The following is a 21,062-nucleotide window of genomic DNA, read 5'->3' as shown; positions in this document are numbered from 1 at the left end:
CACCTGGCTCAGTTCAAACACTTGTAAAACAGAAACCACAATTAGTTCAGAGCAATAATTTGCCACACAACCCGTAGAGATATAAACCATTGAACATGAAAAATTCCAGCTAGATCAGACAACTGGAAGTGGGTCAGGAGCATTACTTATTGCACGACCCTCGTGTTAGTGAGAGAGTCTGTTATATTTGTTACAGAGACAGATCGGTATATATAAAGAGACAAGGTATATATAAAGTGAGAGAGAGAGAGATAGAGAGTGCATTTTAATACAGCCGGGAACATGTTATACACAATGAGAAGGATTTAGATATATTGATAGATAGACATAGCGTTTGACATTTATATTGTTTGCCAGTTCTGTGAATGGGAGTGTTTCTATAACATCGACACACATTTCTTTACCTATTTTTGAGATAAGGATTTCGGTTTGTTATCATAATGAAGGAGCATGCATTATTTATAATAGCTGAGGGGAAGCGAATTCTTAAGATGATAGAAACACATTCTTGGATTAAATTATACACAAACATCTTATAATACAAATGAGTGGAACACAAGTCTTGTAATTCAAATTCACGATACTTTTGCTGTTGTGAATAACACGAAGTCGACAGTTACAAAAAAATATGGTGATGTTCGTTTATTCCATTCCGACTGGTCAATGGCTTTGCATCAAGGAATTTAAAGTCTCTACATGATTTCCATCTTCTCATCTTCGCTTCCAAGGCGGAATGTTAGTTCAGTCTGTCCGAACCTGTACGACCTCTGATTTCTCTCTCTGACTATAACTTACTTACCTAATGCTCTCTGTATTGAGAACTCATGATGTCATTGCATGACCAAACACGTGCCTCTCGATCCCGTGGCCCGACACGCCTCACGTGTCTGACAATGCCTTGTTCCTCACATTTTTACAAAAAAACGACTTCTGTAACCTAATTTTCCTGACCCACTTTTCAACTATGCTTAACATTATTATTAACATTGTTCGTTTTTAAATTCCTTATTTTCATTTCATTTCTTTAACAGAACTAAAATACATTATAACATCGCTGTTTCAATAAACAGATATCTAACTATTTTATGTGAACTAAACAATGGTTAATTCTACATTCCATTTTCAATAACATTCTGTATTTATTTTTACTTATGATCGGAATTATCAATTCCAATCCTATCTTCGAAGGTTCGAATCCTCGGCTCTCCTATCTCATATTTACTCACTTACAAGAAGAGGCAACTTGTTCTCGTAACATGTTGCTGCTCATGAAAATTATTAGTGTTAATATGCTTTTAAATAAATCACGTTAACTTGTGTTACACCGAGAGAAAAATACATTTTACCATGAAAATGTCTAATTTGCGCATCTTTATTCAAGCGTTCGTTGGTAACGGAATGGAAACTACAAAGGTGTAACAAGTAATCTACTTTATAAGCACGTACCGTACTCACAAATGAATTTTTACTTAGAAAATATTTTAATCTTTACAATCCGAAAAATATGTTTTTAATTAAATTCTACAGGATGGGACGCTAAAATTATCGCCCTAAACAAAACACCATTATTTTAAAAATTTTATTGAAAAAAATCAACTCGGGTAAATTGATTATGTAGTAGAGCCGATATCTATTCAATATAGCCGCCTTCAGCCTCAATCACCGACTCGGTACGGGTCTGGAATTGGGAGCATGCCTTTTCCCCAATCGCCGGCGGAATCTCAGCGAATACTTAGCGATCATGCTGTTGTGGGAGATTATGTTGATTATGTTCTCGAGGTATGATAAAAAGAAATAGTCCAGCGGATTTAGCTCGGCTAGGAAGAGAGCGAATGAGAGAAGGGTATAAAGTCTTAGAACCTACACTGGAGCCATGTTTGCCTCTCTTTGGATTTGTGGGCGGGCGCGAGCATGCTGCCACACCCAGTGGTGTCAGCGCCCATCTGATTGCACCAGGTTATCTCTACACTCTTCAGTACATCCACATACACTTTCATGTTGACTTCGGATGGCACAATATCCAACGATCTATATTAGAGGTGCTCCATTGTACAACCCATGCTCTCTACTGATACAGGACTATTTTCAAAACCTTCAACTGCATTGCTTGATTGCCAGGGATATCAGAACGTACCAAGGAGGATCAAAGCAAATTACTCGGCGATGTTTATTTTTTTGGTACTCTTTTAAATTATGATGTGTATGTAATTAGTATATGATCATGATCAGTGTGTACTCTGCTCCACGGTTTTGCTTCTTGGGGCCACACAGATATTTTATTTTGCCTGAAATTCCTGAGTACTGTGCATTTTGTGCATCTTTTTACATAGTCCTCTACATCCCCTGAGTACCCCAACCACCATGCTTCCAATTTTTTCATCTTCTTTGCGTAACTGCTACTCCACATGTACACCATTATGTACACTTTTTATAATCCGTCTCCTCTCTGTTTCTGGGGAAAATACCAATTCTCCATTACATATTACCCCGTTTTCTATAGTCAGTTTATGTCTTATTTCTTTGAATGGTCTTTGAGCCATCGAACAATTTCCCCAACGATGTCTCGTTTATTCCCAACACTATTCTGTTTTACACTGGGTTATTTGTAGTTTCAGTATCCATTTTATCTACAGATATTACATCGGCTTCTACAAGGTGCAGGAATGCGTCTTTAAATTCCTCGTCGTTTTTGTCTTATTCTATCTATAAACCTCAATCTAGATAAGGCATGAATGTGCGGTATCGTATTCCCTTTAACATACTCAAAATCAAAGTCGAATGCCATCAATCTGATCGCCCAACGTAATATTCTGGGCGTTGTAACTTTCAGTAGTTCTTTTCTTGGGTTGAAAATAAATTCCAGTGGTCTGTGGTCACTTTTCAACAAGATTGTTGTCCCATCAAGAACTGCCTTGTTCTGTCGGTTGTCCACACCATGGCTAGTGCCTACATTTCTATATTAGACTAATTGTGTTCATTCGTTGTTAATGTCTTCGATAAGTACATTACGGGATGATCATCTTGTTAAAAAAATACCGGATACCGAATGCTCACTAGCGTCAGTAGTTAGGGTTATATCCTTCTCAGGGTAACACATTTATTTTAATTTAATTTAACTTTTCAAAGGCTTTATGTTGGTGTTCTAACCAAATGAACTCTGCATTTTTTTCATAACTTCGCAAATGGTTCTGTCAACTCTATAAAAATTTACCAAACACAAGAAAGACTCGTACTCTTTTTTTATTTTTTAGTGTAGCCACTTTTATAATTTTCTCAATTAGCGCTTCATCTGAAGAGATCCCTTCCTTTGATATTGTATTTCATTAATGTTGGTACACACTTTTTTGTATTTACTGTCATGCCACCGACTCTTAGCGGGTTCAGTATATTTTCAGTTTTTTTCTCTAAATCATCTTCATTTAAATCTCCAATACATATATCGTCTTCATAACAGATGTATTTTCAATATTTCCTATTACTTTTTCAATAGCTTTTTGAAAAATTGCACTTGACGTTTTTATACCATAGGGCATACTTCTTCACCTTTACAGGCCTGCAGGGGTGTTTATCGCCGTCACTTCTTTTGAATTTTTATCTATGGTAATTTGGTGGTAAGCTTATTGTAGGTCTATCTTCGGAAATCCTTTATTCCGGCAAGTTTATGTAAAGCTACTTCCACATTTAAACTAGGGTACGAGTCGGCGCAAATTTTATGGTTCACCCCTATTTTATAATATTCTTAAGTTATCGTCTTTTTTTATTAATACCACAATTGCTGATGCTCATTTACTTCCTCCTGAAGGGGCAGGTTCTAATAAATCTTCCTTTATCAACTTTCCCAGCTAAGCTATTACTAATAAATGCACTGGTACTTTTCTCGCTTCGTAATAGGAGGGGGGACTTTTTCTTTTAATTTCAGGGTAGCTTCATATTTTTTTTTAATTTCCTGTTTTTGCATTTCTATCCCATTAATCAACTTCGCTGAATTTATTTTAAATACATCATTCCCCAATAGTCCATGCGGATTTCCACAATTTGTAACAATAATGAGTACTACTTCCTTTTTTTCTTTTAGTGCTATTAAACCCTCAAAGAAGCCCATAATTGCTATAACCGAGCCATCAAACTCACGTTATTGTACGTTGCTTTCTTTAAACGCGGTTTTCCCATTTTCCCCATAAATTTCTGTGAATTATTGCTACTTCACTGCCAGTATCTATCTGCATTTCACCAACACAATTGTTGACTTTCATTTTTATTTTTGTATCTCCATTCCTTGACCCAGCATTTTGTATATTATTATTCTTTACACTAAACATTTCTTTATTTTCATCCTCTATTGTTTCCAGATTTTTCGTTTATATACCTCTTTGAAGTGATTCTTTTTTTAAACACTTTGAGGATGCTTTTCCAAACGCTGGCGATTTTCTTTTTTTCTTTCATGAATGTTCAACAGTAAGTACATTTTTTTCTTTTCGTTTCTACCGTATACGTGTCGGCTATTATTTCCTCGTAGGATTTGTTTTTATTTTTGTTGTAGGTATGTATTAATTCCTGTTGTTGTTTAAATTCTAGACACATACTCAAGGGCATGTTTTTAAGTTGTAAATGTTCCATTAGCTTATATCTATGTGCCGAATTATGCATACCTTCAATTAATCTTAGTTGCATTAAGTCTTTTCTGTTGTCTGTTATTCTGTTTCTTGTTTTTCAAAGTCATAGTATTAAGTCACACTTCTTAACCAGTGTAAATATTTTACTATCGGTCCATCCACTTCCTGCTTCATTGCCATAAACTTCACCCTTTCTGCAATCACCAGTCTTTTTTTGCTTATGTTTCCCTTGATAACTTGACTTATTTATTCAAAAGTAATTTCTTCTAGTTCTCAAGTTTAAACCATTGTAGCAACCTTCATAATTGCTTCACAACCAGCATTAGCCATGAACAAGTCTGTTATTTCATCCTCCCCTCCTTGTTTTTTGTTTCTTTCAACATTTTGCTTCTCGCATTAGTTGCAAAGGTACGCATCCAGTTATCCACATATTCCGTGTTCAAAGACCAGAGAATATCCTATCGTCGACGCTATTGATATGTCGTGTAAAACGCTAAGCAAGGATTCAACAACCACCTATTCTAGTTGGTGTCGGTTGATAAATATGAGTTATCTGCTCACATGTAAATTATAATTAATTTGCATATCACTACAACTAATAAAAAATATGTATAGAATATGAAAAATCCAATAAGTATTTAAACCAAGATTTAAATCGACTTATATCTTAAAATGAAGATGACACGTTTCGACATTGTATTTGTCTTACATTAAACACATGCATATTAAATAAAACATAATATGGGCCATTTATATGCTTTTCTCGGTAGCAATCAATTTTTTTCATATGCGGATTATATCTATCTATCCATCTATCTATCTATCTACCTATATGTATTTCTCTCTATATATATATGTATACTTATGTATGTATATATATATGCATATATATATATATATATATATATACACATTTCATCGTTTTACAGAGATTTCAATGTAAAAATATAATTATTATTATTAATATTATGAAGACAACCTACCACGATAAAATACTAAATATTAAAGACAGGACATTACAGAGCTGTTTAGATAGAAGAAATGAATAAAATGAATATAAATGATTCTTATTATGATATATATATATATATATATATATATATATATATATATATATATATATATATATATATATATATATCATAATACGAATCGTTTATATCCACTGCTTTTAACAGTAAGCGAACTTACATAAAAACTAGAAATGTATTTATAAGTGAAATCTGCTATGAAAGACAGTGATTGTGGTCTCAAACTTGTAATGCCCCTCTACCGCAGTTATAACTACATGACATTCCTTACGACTTGACGTTTATCAAATTTGCATAAAACTTGTATTATATGCATACAATTTTCGGGGTATGAAATTATACTGTAACAGAATTGTTATAGAAATTATTGGAATATATATTTTTATGGAATTATAACACAATCTTCTGTGCAAAATAATAGAACGAGCTCTGACTCTATTATCACACCCCAAAGTGATTTATATGAAATAACTTTCCAAAAACTTCACATATTCCAAATGAATATAATCAAATGTAAATCATATGTGTATTATTATCTTGGAAAGAAAATGAAAGTTGTCTAAAATACACGAGTCTCAGTCTATGGTCGCTACTATGAAAACACCCGTATATCTTTAAGTATTCTGAATAAAGGTGGACTTCAATAGTTTTAAAAAAACACAAAAACATGCAAACTTACGTTAAGATAAAGATAAAAGAAAAAAACACTCCATATATATATACATATATATATATATATATATATATATATATATATATATATATATGTGTGTGTGTGCGCGCGTGTGCGCACATATACATATATTATTTTAGTTCTTAACATGCAATCATGTAAGGAGATATTTTGTTTTATGTATCGATTTTCAGTATGTAATTAAACAGTGTTCAATACTTATTAGAGCTTTATAGTAAGTTATAACACTATATACTATAACACCTAACATATAAATACATTAATAAACGGCGTATCTTTGAAACAAAATACATTTTAAAACAAATCTAATCATTTACCCTGTTTTAAAATGATTTAGGAAAGGTTAAATATAATTTAGCTCATCTTTATTTTTAATAAATAATCTCGTTGGTAAGCGAGCAAACGTAATACACTGCGGATCAATAATCACACTCGAACACTTCAAATTCATGCATAAGCCTGACGAGTCTTTACGCGTATAAAACGCAGAAAATTATGTGCGGTTGACTTGATTTTCTCTACATCACTTTATATATATATATATATATATATATATATATATATATATATATATATATATATTTATATATATATAATTATGTGTATTTGTGTAAGAGATAGACATTGAAAGCCACACTAAGTGAAAAAGAAACACACGAATGTGAATGTATGTTTACGAATCGTAATTGAAATAAAAAGCAAACTTTAACTTAAAATAACCCTAGTTGCAAAATAATAGTTGATCAACTTGAATAGTAATGAAATTATACCTAATTTTAGTCTCTAATTTCGACATCCGATTTCTGCAAACAAAAAAATCCCATCCCGCCCTCAACTATTTAGAATGTTGGAAAAGCACAATCTTCCTAATTTCACTTCATTACGTCCTAGAGTTTCATCATAGAACCAAGCATAATCACCATAATGGACTTTGGATTAGATAAAGCAGTCGAATCTATGTATATATCTAGCAATTGGCGAGTGAATAAATAGTGAGGAAGTACGAAATACCACAGTGATTTTTATTCTTAAATCAATATAACCACGTTTAGATTTAAAAAGAACTATCCACCTATTTTTTTTAAATTTTCATCCCATACGACCTTGCGCAATGTGGATAAAGATGGTTGATCACTGTTAATGCATTCCAAACCAATCTTCTATCATTTCACCGTCAGCACTCTAAGCACCACTTGGGCCCAATTGAAAGTAAAGATTCTCATCTTGGAGAATGCCTTGCTTTGGCCACTTTCTTGGTCTGTCCTTCATTTAAGACCATATAGGAAATTACATCACATCCGTCACCAATTCTACCGCTCTGGAAGCTATTGGACTCTTGACACATTACTCAATCTGTGTAAGACTTATAGGCATTACAATGTATAGTACCGTTGTTTTATCTAAGGAGGAGCTACTAAAAGTATCCTATTTTGACAGAATTAAAAAGCGGTTTCGAAATCTAATTGTCGAAATCATTTTCCCCACTCTACTTTCTTGTCTGATATAAAAGACAAAGCGAGTTTATGCTTGCGTTATCTTTAGACACATGACAGGTGCTCAACTGAACTTCTTTCTGTACTCCTCTCTGTTGAACTTTGGCAGAAGCAACTCGGGTAGCTACAACAGCTGCTAAAATTACTCTTATTATTTATCTTTGTGCATAAAAGATATGTTAATTGCATGATCAAATTTTTCCTAAATCTGTCCGTCTGTTAAACAAAACGTCGCGGCTGTCTCCCAGCTAACTGCAACGTAGCCGTTTTCAAGTCTTACGTGCTTATGTTCCTGTTGGCCCGTCCTATTGTATATACAAAAACAGTACCCAAGTTGCATAATTATCGATAATGACGGTGTTGTTTTACCTGCCACCATTAACCGTTATCCTCGAGTCATATTGAGTCTTAATAATCGGTAGCCTCTCTTGTAAAAAAAACTATCATTTCCAGCAATGATTATCACATTCTCAATCTCATTACCTCTGCTCATTGTAGATAGACAATGCGTAAACACTGCAAGACTACTGCTGTCTCCTAATGTGAAGCAATAGTTGCGAAACCCCAACCCCACCTTTCATTAGTTGGCACCGCTTGATTCCATTCTTCACGAGAAATTCAGGATCACTGAAAACAATACAGAGAAAAGTGAAGAACATATACAACATTTGGTAGTCCTAAATAGTCACCCATTTTTGTACTGAGAAGGCTCGACCTTGCTCAACTTTGGTGACCAAATGGAATGCAATGGGTCACCTTGAGTATACATTATATTACTAAATCGTTTGTAAAAGAAGCATACGCAATTTATCTTAATGTATTCCATGTGTTCATATTGTTTTTTAACGTTTTCTTTTCTTGGTTTCCTTTTTTATATTTACTGTTTTTTTTATCAGCCACATTATGCGACAAATATATCATGACTGTGTGTTCGTTATTTTATGTTCTACAAGTAGCGTAATATTATTACTGCTGGTTGTTTATTATTTAACTAATATACTTTAGAATAGGAGTTTATGAAATAATAATTATGGAAACAATAATAAAGTTGAATGGTATACATGCTTTTAGAGTTATTTTTTAAAACAATTCTCAATCACCGATTATTACAAGGTGCCGTGCAGTTGTTTTCACCCAGAATTATATATATATATATATATATATATATATATATATATATATATAATAAAATGAAAGATTACAATAAAATATTTCTTATTTTTTAACATTTTTTTATTTATTTATTTTGTGTGTGTGTCTTTTAATAACCTCTGCAGATATGTTCTTAAGTGATATCTTGTACATTTTAGTTGCCCTATATTTTTGGCGTCTTTTAACGTCATCTTGTCCGGATATTTTGATATTTGCTTTTCTATTTTATATTTAATTCTATCACGATTAAGTCTTTTTTTAATTTTTTTTATTTCTCCCTTTCTTCTTCACTTATTTGTTTCTCTGCTCTTCTTCACTCATTTTCTTAATTACGCATACTCTCGGCAACCTAGTCTAACGCATATCTTATTTTTCTTTTAATAATATTATCGGAATTTTCCCCCTTTCCCTTGTACCGGATTTCGGCTTTTGGATTATTTTAGACCATTTTCCAATTACGAGATTCTCTTGGATTTTACTTTTGCGAATGGAAATTAAACTAATTTTCTTGGATTTGCATGTTTGGATTTTACCGTCATTGGATACTTTACCTGTTATCAGACTATCCATTAATGTGAAATCACCTTTGTCTTCACCATATTCAATCTGCTTCACTTGTTGTTATCAAGTAAGATCTTTACTTACTTGCAGTTTCATCAAATACTTTTGCAAGCAAAATCCGATCCCGCATTTTGTTAAATGCTACGCTTTTATGAGAAAGAAAAGTATTTCCTATCAAGTGTTTCCTTTTAAGATTAAATATGTTTTTAACTCTTTTTCAAAGTTTAGTTTTTTTTAATATGTTTCACTATTTGCTCTTATATTCATATATATGTATATATATATATATATATATATATATATATACATATATATGCATATAAGAGCAAATAGTGAAACATATTAAAAAAAACTTTGAAAAAGAGTTCAAAACATATTTAATCTGAAAAGGAAACACTTAATAGGAAATACTTTCCTTCTCATAAAAGGGTAGCATTTAACATTCTTTCCTAAATTTGTTAGACTATCTCACGATCGTTCCCAGTGTATTTCCGCACAAAAGGATAGTCAATGATTGAACAAAAGTTTTCGATTTCAGAAAAGGATTAAATTCACACAGCTTCATTTTCATTAAAAACTATTGTATGATAAAAACGTTTCAGTGTATCGTTTTAAACATTACATTAATCTGACTCTGGGAGGAAACTCACATACCTATCGGAAGAAACTACTTAAATCAAGACCTATTTTAATGTGTAAATATGTAAAACTGATTCCAATATTAAACGTATGTATCGAACAAATGTCAGACATGCCTATTGTCACATTTGAATGTGAAACATAAACTGCCTGTATTTATCTTTATCTATATCTAAAATGCAAATATAATAATTCTGATTTCGTTATATTTTCCAGCACACTTCACCCCAATCCTCTTAAACACCTCTCAATATATCCGGAGTCCCATGCGATCGTGCCTTTTACGGTACTCTTTCTCTCTCTCTCTCTTTCTCTCTCTCTCTCTCTCTCTCTCTCTCTCTCTCTCTCTGGGGCAGTCCACTACACCCTTTTTTATTTTTTTTTATTCAATTTTCACCCCAAACAAGGCACAGTGCCACTTTGAAGCAGGGGGCTACTATTAGGGAATTAATTAGCGGGGTCATTATTAAGGGTGAAGAGTAGAAAGATATTTGTTAACATTACACTTGAACTTCTGCATATCATTGCAGTTGGGAAAGCAGAATCTCGGAAGGGAGTTCCAAAGACACGCAGTTCTGGGGAAGAAACTATTGGAGTAAAAGGCTTTCTTGCACCTAGGGATCTCTACTGTAAAGGGATGAGACTTAGTAGCTTGTCGGGTTTGTCGGGGGTAGTTACGTCGGGGAGGTACAAGTGTTTTCAGTTCGTCAGAGCATTCACCATTGAAGTATTTGTAGAACAGGCAGAGGGATGCCACATCTCGTCGATGGGACAGAGGCTGAAGCCTAGATTACAGTTCCGGACTTATCAGGTTGGCGAGTCTCTTTTGAACCCTGTCCAGGAGCGAGAGACAAACAGCAGATGCACCAGCCCAGATGTGACAACAGTACTCCATACATGGGCGAATGGTTGCCTTATAGAGGTATAGGATACTGTCAGACGTAAGTAGTTTTCTAGCACGGTAGAGGGAGCTAACCTTCCTTGCAGCAGCCTTGGCAATTCTCTCAATGTATCTATTCCAGTTCATATTCCCTGTAAACGTTATTCCGAGGAGTTTAAAAGAAGTACTTTCAGACAATGTGTTCTTGGCCATTGCTATTGGTGGTAGAGAAGGTTTCTTGTAGTTATTGAAGGAAACAAGCTTAGTCTTAGCAGCATTGAATGTGACCAACCATTTTTATCCCCATTCCACTACGGATTGGAGGTCATCCTCTAGTGTTTCTGCCATTTCCCTGGATATGTGTTCATTTGTTTTCCCCTCGTATCTGTTATAGAGGGTGGTGCCATCGGCAAATATACCCATCTCAGAAACAATATTATCAGGGAGGTCGTTTATGAATATCAGGAATAATAGTGGTCCATGGATAGACCCCTGAGGTACTCCCGCATTTATGTCATATTGTTTGGATGTATGACCGTCGAGGACAACTTTGATTTTTTTCTATAACTTAAGAAGGATTTAATTACATTATGAATTCTTCCAGTGATTCCATATGATCTAATTTTCCTTAGAAGACCATCGTGCCATACCCTGTCAAAAGCCTTAGATATATCAAGGGCCACCGCTCTACCCTCCCCTGTTTTATCCAATGAACGGTATATACGTTCAGAAAATACAGTTAAGATATCTGCTGTTGAACGGGCTTGCCTGAATCCATATTGTTTGTCAGTCAGGAGTTTAGCAGCTTTTAGGTGATGGACTAGGGCTTGATTAACTAAGGACTCAAATATTTTGGCGAAAAGCAGAGGAGGCTAATGGGGCGATAATTTAGTGGGTCAGTTCTTTCATCAGAATTCTTGAAGACTGGTACCACAGAGGCGGTTTTCCAGCAGTCGGGAAAACAAGATTCGTTAAGGAATTTATTGTAAAGTTTGGAGAGGACTGGAGCAACCTCGGCAGAGCATTTTTTAATAGGACGGCCGGGATGAGATCTGGTCCACATGCTTTTGAGGTGTCTAGAATTTTTATAATAGCATGTACCTTACTGGGGAAATAACTACTGGTAAGAAATACCTTTTACATCTAGGGATCTCTACTGTATGGGAGTGGAATTTAGTTGCCTGTCGGGTTTGTCGAGGATGTTTACGTCGTGGGGGCCCACGTGGTTGCAGTTCGCAGAGCATTCTCCATTAAAATACTTGGATTACAGGCAGAGGGATGCAACATTTCGTCGATGGGACAGAGGCTGAAGGCTAGATGCAAGTTCAGGGCTTAATAGATTGGCGACTCTCTTTTGAACTTTGTATAGGAGCGAAAGACTATTAGCAGATGCACAAACCCAAATATGACAGCAATACTACATACATGGGCGATTGGTGACCTTATAGGGGTACAGGGTACTTTCGGCTATTAGTAATTTTCTAGCACGTTATAGAAAGCCTTCCTTCTTTGCAGTGGCCCTGGCAATGCTTCGAACGTAATTGTTCCAACTCATGCTTCCTGTGAACTTTAGGCCAAGGAGTTTGAAAGATGTAATATCAGATAATGAGTTGTAGCTTTGCTATTGGTGGTAGAGAAGGTGACTTGTAATTATTGAAGAAAACTAGTGTAGTCTTTGCGGCATTGAACGTGACCATCCATTTTTTCCCCATTCCACTACAGATTGGAGGTCATACTCTAGTGTTTCTACCATTTCTTTAGTTGTGTTCATTTTTTTCTTGTTGTGCCTGTTATAGAGTGTGGTGTCATCAGCATATATACCCATCTCAGAGGCAATTTTGTCGGGGAGGTCGTTTATGAATATTAGGAACAACAGAGGTCCAAGTATAGACCCTTGAGGCACTCCAGCATTTATCTCATATTGTTTAGATGTACGACCGTCGAGGACAACCTGGATATTTATCTTATCTAAGAAGGATTTAATTATGTTTAGTATTCTACCAGTGACACCGTATGGTCTAATTTTCCTGAGGGGACCATCATGGCATGCCTTGTCAAAAGCCTTAGACATATCTAGAGCTACCGCGCTGCCCTCCCCGGTTTTGTCCAGTGAGTGGTATATACGTTCTGTGATTACAGTTAGGATGTCTGCTGTGGAATGGACTTGTCTAAATCAATATTTTTGGGCAGGCAGAAGTTTAGCATCAGTAAGGTGATTGACTAGATCATGGTTAATTAAGGTCACAAATATTTTGGCAAAAAGTGGGAGGAGGCTAATGGGGCGATAATTTAATCGGTCCATTCTTTCGCCAGAATTCCTGTATACTGATACCACAGAAGCAGTTTTCTACCATCCCGGAAAGCAAGATTCATTAAGGCATTTGTTGTAGAGTTTAGAGAGAACTGGAGCTACTCTGGATGAGAACTTTTTTATAGCACAGCGTGGATGAGATCGGGTCCACATGCTTTTGAAGTGTCACGGTTTTTTGTTATGATAGGATTTACCTGAGAAGGGGTGCTTTTCAGATCGTCTAGTGTGGCGTCTGTCTCCATAGGAAAGTCAGGTAGGGGGTGGTTGAGAGGGACCCTTGTGAAGTTGGATGCAAACCGACTGGCAATCATGTTAGCCTTCTCTGTTGCTGAGCAAACAGCCTCGTGATTGTTGGTTAGTGGGGGAATTGTTGATTGCCCATTATTTACTAAACTGTTGTAAATTTTTCAGAAGTCATGAGTTCCTAATTTTTGTGCTTCGATGCGTTTTTTAGTGTTTCAGTAAATTCTCTCTTAGCTGTCCCTATTTCTTTCTTAACGTTACTTCTAGCTTTTATGTACTTCTGTCTGTTTGAACTGGGCTTATGTCGAATAAATCTGTGATATGCATGCTGCCTTTGAGGAATGGCCGTAGTCGAAGTAATCCATTGAGGAGAGTGGGGCTTTCTATAAAATTTCCGCATGTGGACATATGCTTTAATTACAGTTTTAAACCATTCAGTGGTCTCATTTGCGCACTGCTCAGCAAGATAATAAAAATATTTCCCCTATGGTGCATCTTTGATAGGTCTCTGATGGCTTCCCAGTCAGACTTTTTATAATATCTCTTTGTTTTGAGCACTACCTCTTCAGTTTTTGCTCTACAGTTTTGGGCGATTTCAACCATTATCACTGCTTGATAAGCGTTCCCAAATGGGCTGTCGGCATTCGTTATACAATCATTGGGAACTGTGGTCAAAAACAGATCTAGCTGTTCTCGATGGTCTTGGAAACGGGTTGGGAACATCACCATTTGCGATAGGGAATGAGATCTAGTGAAACTATATTTTGTGCTGCCCGCTGCGTCTGTGTAACTAGAGGATTCACGCTAGTTTTTTTTGGTGGACATTAAATTAACCAAATACATGTACTTTTGCGCTAGTGTCGAGGGAGAGTGTTGTGTCTATGTTGTCAGCGAGTTTTTTTTATTATGGCACAGTTCTGGGTCGAGGGAGAGCGGTAGAGAAAATAAAAGTAGCTAATGTTGTGTTGCATTATTATCATTATTGTGTTATAAAATATTAAATACATCAACAGTGAAGAGGTGAGATCTTTTTCTTAGCGGGTTTGTCGGGGATATTTACGTCGAGGAGTAACACGTGAAATGAGTTCATTAGAACACATTCCATTAAAATATTTGTAAAACAGACACAATGATGCAACATTGCGGCGACGGGACAGGGGCTGAAGCTTTTAAAATAAAGTGGGACTGATTAGAATAACACCTCTTTTTCGGACTTTATCTAAGTAGGAGGGACTAGTGGTAGATACATCAGCCCATGTGTGGCAACAATACTCATTGCATGGGCAAATAGTGGCCTTGTAAATGGAGACTTTACTCTCAGGCGTGAGTAGTCTTCTAGCTCGATAGAAGGAATCCACCTTCTTTGCAGTAGTCTTTGCAATTTCCTTTATGTAGTTGTTCCAGTTCATATTACCCGCAATGTTATGCCGAGGAGTTTAAACAGTGAATTCTCATGAAAGATTAGTCATGGATATAAGGAGTTGGAGAGGCGTGTTGTAATTGTTAAAGAAGAACAGCTTAGTTTTACTAAAAATGAATGTTACCACCCATTTGCGCTCTATTCCAATATAGTCTTGCTGTCATTTTCTAATGATTCTGCCATTATCTTGAATAACTGTACATATGTTCTTCTCTCATTATAGAGCGTTGTATCATCAGCAGATATACACATATCGAGCACAATATTAACAGGGAGGTCGTTTATGAATATCAGGAATAATATTTGTCCAAGGATCCACCCTGAGGCACTCCTGTATTAAAATTATGCTGCTTTGATATACGTCCGTCAGTGCAAACCTGTGTGTTTCTATTTTCTAAGAAGGATCTAATTATAGTTATACGGTACGATTTAATTTTCATTAGCAACCCTTTATTCCAGACGTTGTCAAATGCATTGTATATATCAAGGAATACAGCCCTGACTTATCCCGCGTTATCCAGTACATGTACATGCGTTCAGAGGAGACTAATGGAATGATAATCGAGAGGGCTTGTTCCTTCATCAGAGATCTTGTACACAGATGCCACCGAAGCCATTTCCATCTATTGGGAAGCAAGATTGTTCAAGTATTTATTGTAGAGTTAGAAAACTATATGGGCTAGCTCGGCTGAACATTTCTTAATTAGAATAGCAGGGATGAGATCAGACCCATAGACCTTTCAGGTGCCTTTGTTATAATATCGCGGACATTAGAAGGGGTGATTTTTACATAATCTAATGTGACTTTAGTCCGCATAGGGACATTTAGGAAGAATTGTTTGTTGGCTCTACGGTGTAGTTGGAAGCGAATCGCCGAGCAAGCAGTTCCGTCCTCTCCGTTGCTTGGCATGCAACTATTTGGTTTTTGCTCAGTGGGAGATTTTAATAAGAATTATGAATACGTCAAACTTGTTCGCAATAAAACGCCATGAATTCAAAGAACTCTGGCAAAATAGCAACAAAGTAAGTACATTAATACTCATGATTAAACATAGTCCTAATCTCCCAATATATAATAGAGACTAACCAGCTTTATAATTAATTGCAAGTCTCTCTCGATCGCACTCATATCTATCTATCTATCTATCTATCTATCTATCTATCTAACTATCTATCTATCTCCCTTCTTCCCTTTCTATTTTTCTTACTATATATATATATATATATATATATATATATATATATATATATATATATATTGACGGTACCAGTTTTCGTTTATTTTCTTTGATTTCAGGATATTACTGTCACAAACTGAAATGTTTTCCACGATCTGAAGGAAAGTCGTATTGACACATCTTCCAACAAAGGAAGTCAAATGACAGAAAGTTCTTTTCAAATACAAATAGGATTGAAAGAACTTCCGGTTGCAAATAATGTGACAACATACCATAAGTATTTCAGTCAATCAGCAAAATACTTTTATAATATCAACGTTATACTTGTAGACTTTACTCTTGATGTCTCTCATCACCTTTAATTCATATAAATATAACGAAGCAACAATACGTTGCAAATAAGTAACTTATCTACTCAAGATCAAACAATTTCCAAGAAAGGTAGTCCCATTAAATAATTAAATAACGAGAAGATCTGTATTTGCTCAGAGCTTAACCGGTTTAGCCTTTACTTTTATAAGCTGGATCGAAGGATTTCCTTTTTTATTAAAACACTCGAGGGAAACATAAGACGATACCTCTTAAATAATTAAGATGATACGTTTAAAAATATCGATATAGTACTATAGGAAAAAAAAGAAAAGTAAAATCATACGTATTGGTATATCTCGTTTTGTACTTTTTTCTACTACATTATATTGCTATTTTTTAAAAGTATTTCCCCCTTATTCATCGATTTTATTAATAAAAAAGGCCCCTCCCATAATTTTATATTTTCATTTACATTTCCCACTTTTCATCATAGATGTCAAAACGTGTCTTTCTGCCATGATTGCCATAATATGTATATATATATATATATATATATATATATATATATATATATATATAGGATTACTGTGTAGTTTGCTTGAAGTATTGTGTGGGATAGGTATGTAGTAAAGATTTAGAAGGATGTCACAATGCGAGGAATATATTTTATTTCTCTAAATCTTTACTACAAACACACACACACATACACACACACATATATATATATATATATATATATATATATATATATATATATATATATATATATATCACCTCCTGTTTATCTTCAGAAATTTTGACATCAATTATGACCTAACTTATTTAACGAAACAGTATTTTTTCATGGACATCACCCGAACATGATATGGAATCACATGACACAAAGAGCTAAAATACGACTTTAATGTAAATGCCAATAACTGTTAGATGAATTTTGATCCGGAAAAATAAAATTCTTTCCCGTATTTCAGAAATACCACTCAGGATATGAGTGGACTGAAATACAAAATAAGATAAACGATAGTTTCGCATCTGCTGAAAATTAACCCAAGAACCATATTCTTTTCCAATTGCGCTGAGGTATTTGTCATAACCTTTCTCTCTATAAAAAAACTACAGTGTTTATAATAATATTCGGAACCGTCCGCAAATGACTGTATATTTCAAATTAAACCATCAGTGTTTACAAATTCGTATATCGTGATATTTATCATCACAAAATATAACTTACCTCAGTAAATCCTGATAACCCCCTCAGTCTGATTAACATATTCCCACTGCATTTTTGTTGTGTATCTACATTATATTCCTCGAGAACAACCTTGACGACCTATTTTATTAGATTCGGTAAAATGATCAGAGTCGACAACAGCTCACACAATGATATTAGATTGATGCTGCCCATTAATGTTTCAGTTGCAGTTCTTTTACGTTCATCCGTATACAACGAAAAACTGTCAGGATGGAATACTGCTGCCATATCTGGGCGGGAGCTGCTAAAAACAGCCTATCCTGCCTTGACAGAGTACCAAAGAGACTTCGTGGCTTAGTGGGGGATGCCCTTTCCTCTACCCTGCAACCTTTCTCCCACAGAGGAGACGTTTCGAGTCTACCCTTCTTTTACCGTTATTTCCATTGAAGGTGCTGGACTGAACTCCAATCTCTGGTCCCCCCTCCCCAACGTTTCGCGAAAAACACCCGTCTAGATGAATCCACTATGTAAAATTTCTCCCACTCTTCATCTGTGCCTAAATCAAAACATAGATTCAATGCACAACGCTTCTTTCTTAGAAATGCCCGCCTGTTGAACTCTGTTCCGTCTGCCTGCTTCCCACCTGACTACAAATTCGATGTCTTTAAGTCCAACGTTAACAAATTCTTAACAAACCGCCCTCTTAAGTAAACCCTTCATTAAACCGTCACACTAAAGTACTGTACTTGAAATAACCCTTTTCCCTGAGTTGCTTCCAGGCCTTGATAAGTGGTGACCACCGTGTAAAAAAAAAAGAAAGTTAATTCAGGATTCTACTAATCTTTCATAATAGTTACTTTTTCGGAATATACAAATATTATGGATTAATAAAAACTGCCTTATATATTTACCGACGTATATATATATATATATATATATATATATATATATATATATATATATATATATATATATATATATATATATGCATCAGTCACCCCTTTTTCTTGGACATATTTATATTTATTATTAGATATTATTAATTAAAAAAAATGATACACCTATGTATATTTAATAATATATATATATATATATATATATTTATTATTATTATTAAGTATAACAAATATTTAATAAATACGAGTAAATATAAATATGTTTATATAAAAATGTTCGTGTTTATATATATATATATATAATTATATGTATATATATATATATATATATATATATATATATTTAGTGGAAATGGTAATTAATAAAAACTGAAGAAATTGTTCAATACTGTTGTAGAGCAAATATGCGTTTTATTTTTTATTACCGTATCTTTCTGTTAAGTTACATTATTGTTTCAGCTATCCGGCCGTTTTTTTTTTTGGCCGTCTGTAACATCCTCAGACTTTTACAGAAATATTCGTTATGATAAGATGAACGAGTGAATGATGTCAGGGGAGGGGTTCGACAAGAGCGGAAAAAAGAGGAAACGGCAAAATAAAAAAACAAAAAAAAACGGCCAGGTAGCTGAAACAGTAATGTAACTTAACAGAAAGATACGGTAATAAAAAATAAAACGTGTATATATATATATATATATATATATATATATATATATATGTATATATATATATATATAAGGGTTGTATCGATTGGTTTCCTAAATGTAAATCCAATTAAACTCACATGATTCTTCAAGAGTACTCATCTTGAACAGACATATATATATATATATGTATATATATATATATATATATATATATATATATATATATATATATATATATATATATATATATACATACACATACATACAATAAAGTTATCAAAGAATATATATATATATATATATAATTATGGGCGTATCCATGCCCGCGCACACGTACCCAAGTTTAGCATCTTAAGGAAAATTTGACGTACGCGGGAGCAACACAGGTGCCTATGCATGCGGGTGCACATATGTGGACATATTTGCACGTCCGTGCTGGGATGTATGTGTACATGTGAGCATTTCTTTAAGTATATATGTGTGTACGGGTGCATGTGTGTGCTCGCGCCCGCGACCGCTTCCTAACCCTCTCCAAACAATTAACAACAAAATAAAAACTAAATAAATAAACTGAATCATACCCCACACGCTTCCAAACATAAGCAGACACCAACAGGTCAAGACATACTTACCAAGAAATCATCTCACCAACGAGACGCCAAAATCTTTACCGTTAAGACTCGAATTTTAATGTAACCACCCTCCCAACCCCACATATTCCCCCAATGTATCCCTATGCCCTCCGCCATACCAGAAACAAACTTCCCAAACCCCCCACAAGTTCCTTCAACTCCAAAACTAAAACATTACCGACATACCTAGCGCCCCCTTCCACCTTCCGCCTTGTTTCCTTCCTCTCTTTCTTCCGCCCTCCTCGCACCCACCACTGACCTCATTCACTCTTTCGCTCTTTCATCCCATATTAACGAACATTTCTGTAAAAGTCTGAGGGAGCTACAGACGGCCAAAAAATGTCCGGGTAGCTGTAACAATAATGTAACTTAAAAGAATGATACGATAATAAAAAATAAAACGTATATATATATATATATATATATATATATATATATATATATATATATATATATATATATATATATACATGATATTTTTTTGAAATCAATTTCTTATTAAGATTCTGATAGCTTCTCTCAATCTCTTTGATTAATTTGATGGAATTATAAGCATCATTACGGGCGATAATTTCTTTATTTAGTTTTATAAATATCAAATTTATCATTATTTTGTTGAATCTTTCCACAAACTGGATAAAAAGGGTAAATACTAAAATTTAGTGCATAAAATATTATATCGACATCGATATAGGCGAAGAAATTCAGATTAATTTTAGATTGGTATCATGAGTATAATTAATAGTTTATAGAAAACAAAAGTTTCAAGCACAAAAATTTCTTCAACGTATTTATTATATCTATCTATCTATCTATCTATCTATCTATCTACCTATATATCTGTCTTTATATCAATCAATCTATCTATCTATCTTTCTATATCTCTCTGTCGATATATATATATATATATATATATTTATTTATATATATTTATATTTATATATTCAGTCTCTCTGAGGCCTTGTAGACGATGAAACACGTGTAAGTGGATATTTATATTCTGCAAACAATATATATGCTGCTCCCCATATAAGGGTACGACATTAGTTAAAGGGGAAATTACTCCCAACTCGCATTTAGGTAAAAAAGCACATTAATAAATAACTTAATTCATTCTAAACGTATAGCAAAAACAAAAACAAATAACACAAACACCCACCCCCACACC

The sequence above is a fragment of the Euprymna scolopes genome, chromosome 3 (genome assembly GCF_053919585.1).
Source record: "Euprymna scolopes isolate OS-2025 chromosome 3, ASM5391958v1, whole genome shotgun sequence".
In the NCBI taxonomy this organism is placed as follows: Eukaryota; Metazoa; Mollusca; class Cephalopoda; order Sepiida; family Sepiolidae; genus Euprymna; species Euprymna scolopes.
The sequence above is the reverse complement of the archived record's forward strand: the minus strand, read 5'-3'. Positions refer to the sequence as shown.